The sequence below is a fragment of the Opisthocomus hoazin genome, chromosome 5 (assembly GCF_030867145.1).
Source record: "Opisthocomus hoazin isolate bOpiHoa1 chromosome 5, bOpiHoa1.hap1, whole genome shotgun sequence".
In the NCBI taxonomy this organism is placed as follows: domain Eukaryota; kingdom Metazoa; phylum Chordata; class Aves; order Opisthocomiformes; family Opisthocomidae; genus Opisthocomus; species Opisthocomus hoazin.
In genome coordinates, this window is record NC_134418.1 from 54,486,955 (window position 1) to 54,499,439 (window position 12,485).

Genomic DNA, 12,485 nt, shown 5'->3' on the forward strand with positions numbered 1-12,485 from the left:
GGAAGCGGCGCCCTCCCCCCGCCCCCAGTGACCTCACTTCCTGCCGCCGCTTCCGCCTCCGGGCCGTGCCGGCTCCCGCCGCCGCCGCCGCCGCTCGGAGGCCGGAGTGCGCCCGCCGGGCGGTGAGTGGGGCCGCGGGGGGCACGTGCGCGGGGACGCCCCGCCCTCGCCCCTCCCCTCGCCCCGTCCGCGCCGAGGGGAGGGGGGCGGAGGGGAGGGGGCCGCCTCACCGGCGGCGGCGCGCGGGGGGCCGTGGTGAGGCGGGAAGGGCAGGGAGGGGAGGGGCCGCCTGAGGAGACAGAGCGGGTGGGGGCGAGGAGGGGGCGGCCGGGACCTGCTCTGGCTGTGCTTGAGGCCCCGGGGCAGGCTGCGTGCCGCCGGGCCGGGTGGGCTCCCCCCCATCCGCGGCGGGAGGGCTCTCTGCGCCCTGCGCCCGGCTTCACCCCGCGGGCGCCGCGGCCTTGTCCCGGCGTGGGGCTGGCGGCCGTACGGCGCACTGGGCCCTGCCGCCCACCCGAGCGGCCAGGCGGGGGGCAGGCGGCGCGGGGACGAGCCTTTGCCGGCGACGCATCGTCTGCAGCGCTCGCCCAGGGCGACCGACCCCGGCAGCCCCCCGGTGCGGCTCTGTGCGCCGCGGTAAAGCAGCGTACCGGCGTGAGACCGCTCTTTCCAGTTTACTGAACCCAGCCGCCTTTCTGTCTCTGGCGAGTAGTTTTACAGTTTTCCTCTCAGCTGAGCTGGAAGCACCGTGAAGGGCTTAGGAACCTCGAGTGGCTCGCAGCTCTGCTTGTGTTCGTGGGCCAGAGGAAGTGGCACAAGCATCCCACACGCTGATTTGTCGAGACAGAACGCTTTTAAGGAGAAGCAACAAAGGCAGAACCTTGTCCAGGGCACATACCTCCCGCGTTTGCTGGGACGTTAGAAGGATGCCGCCGGAGCCGTGAGCGAAGGGCAGGTAGTGGTTTGTTCTCCCGCCTGAAGTGCAGCTAATTCTGTCCCAGCCAAACCTTACCCTGTTTCGTTGGGGTTTTTATATTTCAGTTTTACAGTACAAGTACGCTTTGGGACAGGAGGTGCAGTCAGCTTTTGAAATTTTACCTGAGATTTCTGCCCATTAATTCACGATGTTGCACGTAGGAAAAAAGTGCTTTCTTTAATCGGTAGTAAAAAATCGGTGCCTAAAAGCAAAGGCAGATAGAATAGAGGTAGTAGATCTATTTATTTTGCGTCCATTCATAGTAGTTGGGCTTGTAGGCATGCACAGGAACGGATTCTCAAGCTCTCCTGGAACTTCGTTCATGCTGAATTATTAGATGTCTTGGATGAGGAGAGCTTGTGACCTTTCAAAAAATTGTGCCAAAGTTATCTTTAGTTGCGTTTATTTTTGAGAATGCTGTACAGAGGCAAATCTTTCTAGCTTGCCCAATACTGTTTAAAAAGCTGTCACGATAGGTAGATTTAGTGGTGTCTGATCACACAAAGCATGTGAGAGACGGCTTTCAAAGCAGTTAAAACTTTGCATCTGTAAGGTACTGCAAAAAAGCATTAACAAGCTGCTCTCAATTATCATTTGGATGTTTTTGAGATTCTGACTGCTCGGTTGCGCCCGTGGGAGCTGCCGAACAGTCAGATCTTTGTAAATGCAGTCTTCAGATGGAGTTACAGCCATGACTCTAATCATGTGTGAAAACTATAATCTTCTGTTAAGTGGTGGAAAAGTCATCTCTCTCCTCATAACTAAAATGTGGTAGGCTAGGTTTTATATTCAGCGCTGCACAGAAGGTCAAAGCTTTTCAGTTAGAGCTTTATTAATTCTGTGACAAGGCTCAAGAGGGTCCTAAATGTTTCTGAGCTGTGAGCGTGACCGTGCTTAAAGCTGAAGACTTTGTCAACTCGGTGGGCCCTGTAGTGAAAACGTCTTACCCCGTGCCATGAGCATTTTGAGTTTCAGTCCAGTGTTACATGCCGGGATAGTATGAACTGGCATGTGCCAGCCGAGCCGAGATGAGAACGTAGCCTGTAGCAGCTGCTGTGGTGCCTTACAGCCAAAGAGTTACGAATTTCAGCAGCGTGACGCTCAGGGGGTGCTAAACTTGCTCGCGAACTCCCCTTCCAAAGCTGCCTGATCCATTGAGAAGACCCGCAGAGGAAGCCGTTGCTGTACCACTCACACTGTTGATGTCAGCAGAAGCTCTGAAAATAGGGAGAAGACCCTAGTGGCCTGCATCCGAGGACGATTTGCGGGGAAGCGTCTTCAGCGCAGTGCAAAATTATTCATTGAGAATGTTCTAACCTATGTTGAATCTTTCTGTGATTTGCGTTTTGTGTATATAATTAAGACGCATTGGCCAAAAGCCAGGTGACAGCACAGGGCTCTGGAATGTCTCCCTGTTGCCTGGGCACTTTATTCACTTAGTTTACTTCCGTGAGCATAATAGCTCCTTTTAAAGTCCTCCTGAACTCAGGAGTGCCGCTGCTATTGAGCAAGCTGAAATTATACACGCTGCAGAGAGAAAGGTGGGTATGTTGCAACTTAACCTCTCTTTCGGAGGAATTGAAAAGATTTTGCCCTAGCCCTAATTTCTACATTAAAGAGATTGGAAATTGTTGCTACATGCCTGCTTCAATAGGGAAGAAGCGCCTTGTTGGAAAACATGTTATTAACTCCATGATGTCTTTGGCCTGTTACGCTTGAAGAGCGATCGCGTTTGGAGGAGCCTTGCTGGCAAAGTGCAGTCTTCAGTCGTGGTTGCTTACGCTGTGAATCAGAAGGAGTGATAAGCGGCGTTCGCTTTCCCCTCCAAACACTTAAACCGTGTTTAGTCATGGTAAGGAACCTGGGTGATGTCACCTAGTTTATTAACGTAGTCACTCAAGCAAAAAGCAGCATTTGATCTTGTCCTCGAGACAGGGCTGCCACTGAAGAGCAGAAGGTTTCAGTGCCTCAGGCCCCTGAGAATGGAGGTAAGAGCCTTTACTTTGCAGCCCCTTTTCTGTTGTGGCATAAGAGTTACAGGTCTAGAACAAGTTTCTTGTAGTCTGACAAGCTCCATCAGGAATTGGTGTTGGCGGGACTCCCTGCTGGCTCAGGGACAGATACTGAGTATGACCGGAGATACTGACAGTGCGCAGAACACCCCAAAGCCAGCGCAAATGTCTTGTGAGACGTCTGATGTCGGGGAGTGGAAATTGGTGCTACTTCTTCCACAACAGAAGGCAAGAAAGGAGGAGGGACAAAACACGTCATGTTAAGAGCAAAAGGCTCAGGATTTTTTAGGCAGGAAAACTCCTGCCTTAATAACTTTTTTTCCCGCTCTGATAAAAAAAGGCTCAGTGCTCAGCTGTCTCCCTGAAATCTGTGTTTACAAGAAAAAGCCTAAGAACATTTTTAAGAATGAAGGTGCTTCGCCTGATTTTTGCAAGGAATGTCTAAGCTTTGGGTGTTACTTTAGTAAAAATAATTCCTGATCTTTTAATGGAATATCTAAACTCTGGGCGTTAGTTTAATAAAAATAACTTCAAACTCCAAGATTAACAGAATTGCTAAAAGGAATTAGTTCTCTGTGAGTAAAAAACAATAAACTGAATTTGGAATTTCTGAACCAAACCCTCGAAGGCAATTTGTGGCAAAACTCCAGAAAAACAAAAAAAATCTCATTTTTGTGAAACAGCTATGTATCTTCTTTGTGAATTCTAGCTTTGAAAAGTGATTCTCCCCTTGCAGAGGCCTAGGAATGAGAAGTTTTAGGAGAACTGGCTTTAATTTTAATCTAATAGTAAAATGAATTAAGAATCCTGAAAAGGGGCTGCTCAGATTAGGGATTTGCTGAAATTGGAGTGTGAGAAAATGCCTTACGTTTGCAAACCTGAGGAAAAGCTTAGATCCTGAGCCTGCGAAGGAGTAGTCCCCCTCAGTTTCCATCAGGCTGTCAGACTTGCTGGAACTGGTTTTAGATATCCGTGGTGTATGACAGGCATGCATGGATGTATAGCTTGTTCCTGAGAAAGACCGTGATTTGGACAAGATAACAGAAACATTTGTCTTTTTTGTAATGGAATAGAACGAGTATTTTGAAAAGACTCGGCTGGCAGGAGAGCTGTATTACTTTCCAAAATATCCTCTGGATCATCCTGTAAACGTAGTTTGTAATACACTCTTGACTGACAGCATAGGGTGTGAAGCATAAATTCCTCAGCAGGAGTGATGTATGTTGGTTGTGCAACGGGAGACTCCATGTGATCTTGTTATTTATGGCACTTCTCTCAGATGTCTTTCTGGGACTCGAACAGCTGCTGTGAACTTTACCCAGCACAAAGTACTTGGTATGTTTGAACAACTCTGTTTTGCTGTTGCTCAGATCATGGTGTACGCTCCCATGAGCAATATTAGAACCAGCTTCTGTGACACCGGTTGTAAAAACCGAGCAGAACTTAGGGAACCCTTTTGCTGATTGATGAAAAGCTTGAAGGGGAAAAAAGTAAGAATATCATCTACATAGCTTTGGTTGGTGGGCATCAGGGAGTGACAGTTGAAGGCATCCAATTTGTGTATACTGTAATATGGAAGGAAGGGTGGACTGACAGAAGACTGGCTTTTTCTTTTCAGAGGGAAGTTTGGAAGAGTAAAGGCAGAGGCACGGGCTTTTTCAATCTTACCTCTTTTCTTCATGACCATTTTGTTAAATGGCAGCAGCCGATGTTTGTAGGAACTTTCCCTCACTTTGATGGCAAGCTGTGGCTCGTTGTTTATTTTGGTACGTGGCAGTGCCATTGCTGAATAGATCCAAATCTACAGTTAGATAAGGCTTGGAATAATTGATGTTCTTAGCTCAACTAAATAACCGAGTTCACATAATCTGTAAGTGGCCAGCAGATTTTTTTTCTTAGGCGAAGTATGTGCTGCTTGTATTGCACATTTATTTAAAGCTAATTTTAGCACAACAGATTGAGAATTCTCTCAGCCCAAAATACCTTTGTTGAGTCCGTTAAAAGATTTCCTTACCCAAACTCTGTTTTTCTGTGTGACAAACAGAAAATATCACATCTTTTTGACTTCACTAAGGACCCAGAAGCGGTGAAAGTGTTACACTCAAGGCCTCCAAGATTACTTTTGCCACTGCTGGTGGGAGAATTGTTCTGTATCATTACTGTTTTCTCTTTTAACCTCAGCAAATGCTGAAATGCCAAAGGCAAACCACTCGATGGCTGATCAGAGGTCCTGGAGATGGTGGCATGGCAGTACTCTGAAACTTGTGGCTTGGACCGCTGTTTGAACATTGCCTAAGAGCATTGTAGAAGTACTCGGTTCAGGATGTCGTCTTCACTCATGTGAGACAGAAGAACAGGAAAGCGTTTATGGCCACATAGAAAGAAAGTAGTGAGATTGTCTCTCTGGAACAGGGTTTCTAAGACTGCTACATAACTATTACACAGCATGGGGAGGTCACTGAGAAGTACGCAATGGGACAATTTAACTGCGATTGTGAGACCTGTGATTTTATTGGCTCTAGTCAGTATGTGATACTCAAATAGAGAAAAAAATTGCACGTGGTTGTATTGCTTAATGAACTAACAGTTCGCAAAGTGGTGCCTACTACCAGTTCTGTTATTTTGATCATTAAAGAGCTCCATTGTTTATGGACCATAGGCTGGGACGGGAGTTTTCTCTTGACTGGTTCTCTTGCCTGAAGATCCTTCCAAAGAGGGATGAAATGGTATAATTTTCGCTTTGGTTGAGGTGAAGAAGTGTTCTCTTGCCATAATTCACCAGTTCCAAGCCCGTAATCAAAACACTTGCGGTAAAACAGTGATGGCTATGTGGTATTTCTTACAGATGCTGTAAAAATTCTGTCATCTCCGTGGAGGGTCATCTTCCCATGACTTAACAGCCAGACCTAGTCTTTCTCTCCAAAAGACTTTGGGATTAAGAACCTGTGGCCTGGCGTCCAAAGTTTTAGCTCCAGAGGCTTGGAGAAGAAAATGCAGCCCAAATAGTTACTGAAAGCAGGACTATGTTTTGGGGAGACAAGAGGATCCAGAACCTCAGGTTTGCTTTAAGAGTCTCCCTTCTGTGTTTGTTGCTTGCATACGTCATTATATTTTTTTTTCACCAAACTTATGTCGCATGAAGATGTGGCTTTATATCTTGATGCCTCTTGCAAGCATTGTGTGAGCAGGAACAGCAGTGACTAATTGCACTGGCATTTTAGTAAATACTTGGCATAATCATCATGATGAATAAGTCATGAGCTCATCCACAAGTAACAACATACGCTAAAGTTACTGCACAGAGGAACCTGCAGCCCACAGGGACATAAGCCAAGAGCAAAATGGGATTGGTTTTGCTTGGTTGGACACTGCTCTTTATTCACTCATGGAGATGGGAGGGGAATTCTTTGCTCAGAGGGAGAGGTTCCTGTGTAACCTTGAAAAGCACAGCATGGTATGCTTCTTGTCTGTTCTTTTATAACTAAATTTGTCAGAGTCTCAGGGGGGGTTCAAAGAGCACAACACAGGGCAAACCAGTTTGCTTATGAGGGTGGTAGGTCTGGAGTGGAAAACATCAGAAAAGTGAGCTTACAAGGTCTAGAAGAGGGTAGGGTCTGGTGAGATTCTGGTGGAGCTGCCAGCTTCCAGCAGATCCCAGAAATTTAGATTATGGAAGTATTGCTGGATAACTATAGAAGTTGCTAAGTTGTTGCCTTAAAGGCCGCCAGATTATGTTCTCGCTCTGTAACAAGAGTGCAGTCTGGCATGGGAGTTTATGGCTGGAGCTGGAGCCTTCAGAAGGGGAAGAGAGGTGGTTGATAGCTGTGCCGGTTCCCATAGTGCAAGAACAAAGGGGTGTTTAAATTAAATTGAAAATCAGTACGTTTGAAACCTGGCATAACTATACCATGTGATATTACCGAGGCCAAAAGTGTAGTCGGATTCCAAGCAGACCTGGACATTTATATATAGAATGACAATGTCCAGAGTTGCAGTAAATAGGATTAAAAATAAATTAAGCATATAAACCTTCATGCTTACTGATGAGGTCAGGAAGGAATTTCCCCTTTGGGTGAATTACATCATTGTTTGCTACCTGAGCTGTTCCACCTTCTGAAGCATCTGTTCCTGATCACAGGAAGCAGGATTCTCAAACAGATGGACCAGCAATCTCACCTGTCGTGGCAGCGCTTATCTTACCCTGACTGGGTAGGATCTTGTCGAAAGGGTTTGAGAAGCATTTATTATTATTATTTTTTTAGGGTTTTCTGAGGCCACCTGTACTGCAGTGTATGTCCACTTTTCCAGTTTCTCATGGGTGAAAGAGGACAACTGTTGGCCAAGTGCCTTTAATGCATCCTGAGAAGTGCCTCGCAAAACATCAGCAGCAGCCTGCATAAAGATGGAAGCTGTGGTGGGCACACAAGGCATCGCTGTATTACTCTGTAGATTAAAAAGTAGCTCTGTGAGAAGCTGAACTAGTGAAGTTGAGAGTTTCCTGCAGCTTTCTCAGTTTTGGTGGCACTGTGATGCCTTAAACATCCTTCCGTCTTTCTTTCCGTTACACAGCAGTACCGTTAGCGTCCCTGATTTTCCCAACAGCACAGTGCCTGAGCAGCCTCTCACTGCCTCATAGTTCTTGGGTATATTTAATCAAAACGTGATGTCTCCGTTATGTTTGTGAACCAGGCACATTGCTCAGGGGGCTGTGTCAGTTACTTATTACACAAGCCTGTTGTAGGAATTGAGCACCTTTGAAATCTGTATCCTTTTCCATCAGATTAGGCCGAAACTGGTCTTACACTTTACATTTCTGTGCCTGGGACAGTCGGTGTGGTTATGTAGCTGTTGTTTCCTTGGGAAATGAGGAAAAATATCAGTCTTCCAAGCAAGTTGCTGTGCAGTACATTTTCTCTCAAAGCAATTGGGTGCATGAACAGTTACACCAAATAATTGAGGCACGTGTGCCTTTAGAACATGCACCGTTTAATCTTAAGACTTTCCCCAAGGTGTAAGGGGAAGACTTCCTTGCCAAAATACTGTAATTGCGTTAGCAGTCCGGGAGGTTTCTGTGTTTTGTTACTGAGCTACAAAATTCTTCTGATGATGTTGGCTGCTGTGAAGATCAAAGTTAGAATACCAGCCTGCCAGTAAGTTGTCTCTCCAGAAGAAGACTGAAGATTCCTCCGTTGTTTGAGGTGACAGCCAGCGTCAGATCTTTTTGACAATTACTAATCTTTTTCTGCAGTTCTCTTTCTGCATGCACCAGTGAGCAGCCTGGATGTCTTTTAATCTGTGTGGTGCATATGCAGAGTATAGACATCAGATTAACGAGTGAGGTATTCAATAATAAATTGAATTACTTGTCCACAGTTAATTTCTGATGCTCAGAAAGAATATGGAGTTACGGTGACTATGGAACAGGGAAATTGTGGTTTCTGTTTTTTGTATGCAGTGATCATCATGGTAAAACAATAAGGATCACTGTGGTATAAAATAACTGGACTGTATGCGGACATGTTCTGGCTGTCCTGCTGACGGGACATGTGTGGCTGCCTTGACTTTTGTATTCTGCAAGCTCTGGAAATCTGTGATAGTTGCCTTTCCCAGTTAGGCAATTTCTCAATAGCAGGCATGATCACTGAGGCGGAGGCTTTCAGGACTGTTTGCCTCCTAAGCCCTTTTGAGGGTAAGGACTTCTTCAAGAGTTCAGAATTGAGGAAATATGTATTTTTCTTTGACATATAATCCCTGCATAACAAATACATTTCTGTCCGGTTACCTAACAGCTATTGTTTCTGCAACACCCAGAGTGTTGTCAGAGGGTTTCTTGCTTTGACCGTCCAAGGCTCAGTTATCTTCTCTACTGCATTGTGCAAGAATCAAAGCCAAGACTTTTTGTGTTTGGATGGGACTCTGTCCCTGCAGCTGCCCCTTCTTTCTAGTGTAAGAGAGCTGAAAAGACCCGTCGTTTCACTTGGAGCAATTGGCGAAAGACGTGCTATCTTTCTGAGCAAAGTGTGCCCCGTGTATGGAGCATGCTGCGGTCCAGTGCTTTTGCAGAAGAAAGGAGGATTTCATATGGGAGGTGGAATTCTGAGAATTTGAGATGGTAGCTGATAAGAGGTAGGATCTGCTCTGCCTCTGCTAGGAAGAGATTTTGGTGCTAATGGTTATTTAAAAATGGCCTTAGCCCTGAAAGGGAGAGATTAAATTGCTTTCGTGCTTCTGTCTCACTGAGAGCTGGCTGGCAGAATGGTTTTGGTGCCTGCTTATCTGCCCTGAGGGCTTCACAGCTGGGGAGGCTGCAGAAATCGTTTCTCCTGCACCCCCTTGTTCAGTGTTCGGGCAGAATTGTGAGGCAGGTAAATGGTTTGGGCTGCTTGTTTGGGCGCAAGATGGCTGTGTCTCCATTTTACGCATGAGTCATCCTTCTGCCTTTTTGTTGTCAGGCTCTGAACAGTGCTGATGTTGGCTTTGGGCCCGCTTGATCCCAAGTTTTGGGTGGCAGAAACAGATAGGCAAGTGCCCTCCACCTCAGCCCCAAACTTTGACATGATTTTGGTGTACAAAGATGTACAAAGGTACACTGGATTTTGACATGATTTTGGTGTACCAAAGGTGTACGAAGGTACACTGAAAATACCTTAGGCCTTGATCACCTTATAGTTAAACTGCTGTAATGCCGAGGAAGCATCTCCTCCAATACCTGATAAGTGTGTGAAAACAAGCGTACTGTGGAAGTTGCGTAGATTAGGGAGCAGTGGGGAAAGTAGAGGAGAGGCTTACAGCTTTGTTTTTCATCTCAGTTGTAGGTTAGAGCTCTACTTACTTGGACAAAGGGGTCCTGGGTAAAGATAACTTACATTGTTTTCAGTAGTGGGTAAGTTAGTAGATGGGTCAGTGGTTTCTTTTACTTGAGCCGGGTGCTGCAGACTAGTTCTGCAAGCTTGGCACCCGGTGATGTTTTCCACGGTATGTAAGGCTAGCCGGTACAGGATTTCTCCTGCTTGTCATGTCAGGAACGGAGGTGCAGATTGGGAGATTTCATTGGTTACCCCTGTTTTGGCACGCAATGTTTACATACCTAGTTTGGCAAAACTTTGCTTTTGTGAAAGGAACTCTTATTTCCTAAGAGGAACTTGAATGAGAGTTGGGATTTTATTAAAGACACAGAGGCATATTATTATTCATCTTTCCTTGCTTCATCCCTGTGATGTTTCCTGTTTTGCTTCTTGAGATACAGGTGTCATGATGAGGAGCTTCTCAGAAACAGAAGTGGATGATGAGTGGAGATGAAGAAATCATACATTTAAGAAGTTGGCTCAAGTTTCCGTTACAGGCATGGAAAGTTTCTGAGACCAAGCCATGCGTGAAGAACATGAGTAAAGAAGAGGGAGATGTAGACCCAGACTTTCTAGAAGGGATTGCAGGATTTGAGAGGACGCTGCACAAACATCACGTAGTTTGCTTGCTTATTCATTTACCTGCACCCCTGGATTGTAATACTTTGTTTGCATTATCTGTTTGGAAGTTGAATAATCCCCTCACATCTGTGTCTTTAATATAATCATGGCTTCAAGCTTGTTTTAGGAAGAGCAGAACATCACTGTAGTTTTTCTTTGTTGATTAGGTAGCTGCTGCTTTGTACTTGAAATCAGTTTTGGTTTTTTGTAGAAACATACACTGAGTATGGAAAAGATCAGACTATGACCGTTATGAAAGAGGAAATCAGGGGTTTTGCTTGCACGTAATAAACAGACTTTGCACAAAAAGCGTGACAGGTGCGTAGGTAAAAGAAAAAAAAAGATGGTGCTAGCCCTCTGATTTGAGTAACCTTATAATGTATTATTCTTACGCTGTCCTTAAATAGATGACAGAATGAAATATTATTCAGTTCAATCTTTTTTATTTGACTGTTGGTCACGAAAATATTCCAGATAAGTAAGATTTCTTGGCAGGGCTGTGGGGATTTAAGTGCAGATTACTTAGTATTGAGTTGGGGGAGAGCTTTTTAGAAAGGTAGTTTTTTGACCATCTTGGCTGTTACGTGAAGTATCTCCAAGGAAATACTAGCCATGCAGTCCAGCAAGTTACAGTGCTGTGAACAGACTTAATTGTAGTAAGTCTGTGGTATGGAGTTGCTAAGACTTTGACATATATGTATTTAAAATTTAAAAATTAAATATAATTTCCTATATTGGACAGTGTTACTGGTAGGGGCAAAGAGCATCTTTGTTTTTCTTATGAACTTTTATCTGGTGTTTTATCCTTAATAAAAGGCTATGGTTATTTTTGCATACTGGCTGAGTATTTGGCCTTTAAGAGTATATAATTAGGTGGAAGAGTAAAAGCAGTTGTTGAAGGACTGTTTTTCTAATGAAAATAGTTTGAAATCATATAATTTTAGTTTCTTCCAAATAGATGTGATTAGTGTGTTGGAAACAGTTTTACAGTGGATATAAAGGGAACAGCTGAGAGACAGTGGCTGAGAATGTGTCCAGCTATTTTTGTAGCTAACAGTTATATTTTTTCAGTCTCTTTACTTAGATATTTCCGTATAATTGAACAGCTAAATTACAATTGGATACAAAAACTATTTGCACTTAGTAATATTTATATTTTAAAATAGGTTTTATTGTACTAATTGATAAGTAAATCACAATGACTGTGAGAAAACTCTAGCCTATATTATTACTTTGATAGAAATTTGAATATGGGATAGTATTGTCTGTATCATTTAAAAATGTTTTCATGGATTTTTAGCTGCTGAAACTGAAATCAATAAACTTCAGTTACTGTTGTTGACTGGAACAAGTAAATCTGCACATTTCTGTTTCTTTGTATTGCTTCTGCCTCTACATTCACCTAGTGTTTCTTCCAGCATTACTCCTTTCATGGTACTTGCGTTCTTTAGATCAGCTCGTGAGGCACTCTTGGTGTGGGTTTTGGATGTTCTTGTGGAAGACTTTCTTGGTGGAGAACTGTGCCTCTGAGTTTGTGCAATTACTTTGTGTTTTCTGAATAAACTGTAGAGAATCCCAGGCGAAATAAAATCCCAGGATTAGTAGAGTAGCCAGTTCATAATTTTTTTTGTATTTTAAATATATTTGTCAGTAACTGATGATTGTGTTTGAAAGTAGATACAGAATGGTCTTCTGCACACCTGGATTTCATGTTAGGTTAGTGACACCAGTGTATCCCAGACCGAATACACGTTAGTGAACAATATGGTCTATGTTCTGGATTACTTTGGAGAATGGAAAATACTTTTTGCGTTGTTGAGAAGTTTGTAAAACTGGAAAGGATTATGTTTATTTTAAAACCCTGGTACTTTGGATTTTTAAAGAAGCAAACTTGTAATATAGCCCAAATTTGTTGTAATCTGTTTAGTTATTTGTACTAAATGAAGTGATTCAAAGCTGTTCATGTGTGCTGAAATTTTAAAGAAAACAAAGTTAAATTTCAGGAGATAATTGGTTAAACACTTGGAGACA

General features: G+C 44.1%; 1 protein-coding gene across 7 annotated transcripts in view; it reads left to right on the forward strand.

Moving 5' to 3' along the window:
* Window positions 1–15: 15 nt before the first annotated feature.
* The window catches only part of SLC20A2 (solute carrier family 20 member 2), a 55,945-nt gene continuing 43,475 nt past the window's right edge, over window positions 16–12,485 (forward strand). For 3 of the 7 annotated variants that reach the window (XM_075421324.1, XM_075421327.1, XM_075421328.1), the window contains exon 1: window positions 40–122. The gene's annotated coding sequence lies outside the window, so the exon portion shown is untranslated. Of the gene's footprint in view, window positions 123–2,140; window positions 2,518–2,887; window positions 2,965–5,833; window positions 6,047–12,485 lie in introns of those variants that run through there. The other 4 variants (XM_075421326.1, XM_075421331.1, XM_075421330.1 and 1 more) reach the window with 4 other exon arrangements.